The sequence below is a fragment of the Cupressus sempervirens genome, chromosome 6, assembly GCF_028749045.1.
Source record: "Cupressus sempervirens isolate cs-2001-9-10 chromosome 6, ASM2874904v1, whole genome shotgun sequence".
In the NCBI taxonomy this organism is placed as follows: Eukaryota; Viridiplantae; Streptophyta; class Pinopsida; order Cupressales; family Cupressaceae; genus Cupressus; species Cupressus sempervirens.
In genome coordinates, this window is record NC_143123.1 from 69,121,203 (window position 1) to 69,124,792 (window position 3,590).

The 3,590-nt window shown below is 34.7% G+C and overlaps 1 pseudogene; it reads right to left on the minus strand.

Annotated features, from left to right (window-relative positions):
- Positions 1 to 442: 442 nt before the first annotated feature.
- LOC149551176 (3'-N-debenzoyl-2'-deoxytaxol N-benzoyltransferase pseudogene) lies at positions 443 to 2,011 on the minus strand (annotated as a pseudogene).
- Positions 2,012 to 3,590: the final 1,579 nt, after the last annotated feature.

Below are 3,590 nucleotides of genomic sequence, written 5' to 3' on the forward strand. Positions count from 1 at the left end.
CAAAGCGAGAAATCCAAATACATAGACTAGCCACCCAACTAACCCCCAAAGCTAGATTTGAAACAACAATGAAAATACAAAATGGGAAACCCAAAGAAGGATACCAAACTGCATAACACAATTGAAGTTAATGATGCCCATAATGTATCAAGGAAGAAGAAGAGGCAGTACCCCAATGTACCAAATGAAGTCAATGAACCATAACAAGTATATGGCTCATCTGAAGAAACACGACTAAGAGTTTCCTCAAAATTATATGAGTGATGATCCTCAATAGCACTAAAAGGAGGATGAAGACCATCTTGAAAAGCTTTTGAGATCCACAGTGGAGGAAGAGGTAGAATCCCATCACCAATGCACTTATTATTGTGAATTAAGAGAGTAAAAATTGCCAAAAAGCTATGTAGAGCTAAAAAAGTCAGCTTTTAATCAATGAGTTACATCATCCTTCCGAGTTCTTCAATTGTGTCATTGAAGTAACCATATATTTGTTGAGAATGACTTCTACTTCCATTTTAAATAATTGAAATTTTTGTACATACATATATGTTATCATCTTATATCTACCAACATTTCTCTTATGAGAATGGAGGAAGAAAAAAGCATTTGATATGTTGATTCCATTCTCATTCTAGTGCACAGGGCATATATTGACTGGGTTTCCATGCCCAAAATCAACTTCATTTGATCCCGATCACCTCCAATTAGTCAATAACATATTAGATTGGTTACTATAAATATTTAATGGAAATTGGTCCATATCAATTGTTGATCGAAGATACTCATCATTTATTGACATCTTTGTTTTCTTTATAATGTTTATTATATATGAAAGTTACTGGTTTATGATATCATGGACAATAGCTTCTGTACATGCGAAAACAAAACCATTTCCATAGTATCCATTTGGCAGTGGGGGATTGAATGATTCCCTCCCATCTACTGCAAAGAACAACTTTGCACTTTGAGTATGAGGAATTTCAAGTGCTTTTGTCCTTGCTTTCCAAACCAAAGCTGCAACAACTTCAAATGTAGTGTAGATCTCCATACATTCATGCATAATTCTTTGTTTCATATATTTTATTGTATTGGATTAAAAAATAAAAGGCATTTGAATTGATTCTTCATATATTGACAGTTTCAATGAGCAAGGTGTACTCTCTCTCTTTCCTTCAATCAACTGAAAGTCTTGAACCAATAAACTTCTTGGTTTAAGAAGCTCTCTTTCCCATATTGGTTCAATTAAAAGCCTGACATGTCCCATAGCCATCTCTCCAAGATCTTTGAGAAATATTGATATTCCTCGTCCATCACATATCATATGATTAATAATTACTCCTACAACAAATCCTCCATCTATAAAAATATTTACCTATAACAAAATTGATGAGTGGATAACAAAATATTAGTAAAGATGAATAAATCAAAATTTATGTTAACACATTTTATTCTATTTTGAAGCAATATAAAACAATTTACCTATAATAAAATTGATGAGTGGATAAAAAAATATTAGTAAAGATGAAAAAATCAAACATTATGTTAAAACATTTTATTCTATTTTAAAGCAATGTTGTACCTGAAGAATGATAGGATGGACATCCTCAATAGCTGTATGGGAAGGAAACTTGAAAATTAGCTGCTTAAATGATTTCTTGATCTGGTCCAAATCTCCAATGACTGACAAGGTGTTATCTACCATGGCTTCCACAAAGAGAACACCTTCTCTCGTGCACTCCAATTGAAGCTTCCCATCTTCTTTCTTTTTCAATCTCCCAACTAGAGGATAATAACATACCAATGCCTTTGCAAGAGCTTCTTAGATTGTTTTTGCAGGATTCACTAAACCATTTTCACAATCCTCATAGACATACAATGCATAAATGCTCGTTCTCACTGCTGGTTGGTTATCAATGTTGGAGAGATAGAGGGTTTCTCTAGGCGAAGGCAAACATGGTGGCACAAGACTACTCTCCACAATCTTCACATTAAACTCTCCAAAATTCTCCATTGTATTGCAAACCAACCTTTTCTCTTCTCTAAAATGATTCACTAAGCAAATGGTGATGGTTCCAACAAGGATTTCCCCTTACTTATATAGACTTGGGCTTTCATTTCATCACTTTCCTTCAAATGGTTTTGAACTGCTACCATCAAATAGTTTTAAACTGCCCATAAATGGTATTGAGAACAAAGTCATTTTAGCAAGAATGGCCACTGTTAGAAATTAGTTGATGTGGGGTATCATCTACCTGAAATAATCAAGTTGAAAATCTATTTTTAGAGGTTTTACTCATTGGGCAAGGCCATTTTTTGTGAGAAATATAACCACAAAACACAAACCCTAGAATTGGCTTGCACAGCCCTAAAAATCAATTTTACCACCCTAAAATATTGCTCGGTAAACACTATTATCGTGTGAAAATTTTGCTTGCTCGATAACCAAAGCAACTAAATGATAGAAGACCTTACCGAGAGAACTTGGTAACAGAAGAACAACAACTTGGTAGCCAAAGGATACCGAGTGAGCTTGGTAGAAGGAAGCACCAAGTGAACTTGGTTGAAGAAGGCACTGAGTGAACTTAGTGACCACTGCAAAAAATAAAGACTTTAACAAGACTTGATCAAGTGGAAATTTATAACGTGAACAACTTTCACCATTAAAACTAGAGAGCCAGAATTTGAAGCTTTCAAATAAACTTTTCAAATGCAATGAATAAGGAAAGAGCAATGGATTCAAGTATGCCTTCTTGCTTTCTATTCAACTTGGATTTAAAACATTACAAAATCTGGGAGCATTCGACTTCAACTAGAAAACCCTAAAATAACCCTAAAACTTCAAAGTGGAAAACTTCAAACTTACAACTCTAATGGCTGCATACTACAATGCCTAGAGCAATCACTGCTTCAACAGGTCGAAACAAACAAAAAAACTATGAACTTACATGATGACACAAAGAAGCACGTGCAACTACAGTCACGAAATAAACTCCTTCTATCTCTGCAATAACTAGATCTGCTGATCACTTTTCTCTGCAACTTCTCTCTCTGCTTGAATGCTGAACTCTCTGTTTGCTCTCTAAAAATCTATAAAAAAATGAATCAAACATTTTTTTTGTCTTTGGAAAAATATTTTCCCCCTCATTTTTGATTTCAAAATCTCACCTACTGCATTTATGTTTTCTATCTATTGTGCAAATCGTTAGGTATGGTAGGTGGGCCTTTGGCTCCAGGGATAAACATCAATCTGCAATAAATATTCCAACACTCCCCCTTTGTCTTGATCCAAACAAACAAAGATCACTGCTGATCCAAATTAACTACACCAAGAAAATCTCTTAGGTGTACAAAACTTCCAATGCCTAATGGCTTGGTGAAGATGTCTGCTAGCTGCTGCTCAAACTTGCAAAATTCTATTTTGATATCTCCATTCTCCACCAACTCTTTGATGAAGTGATATCTGATCTCTATGTGTTTGCTTCTCCCATGGAAGATTGGATTCTTGGATAATGAAATTGATGAGATGTTGTCACAATAAATTGTGGTTCCATCCTCTTGCCTTTCATTCAAATCTATCAAGATCTTCCTTA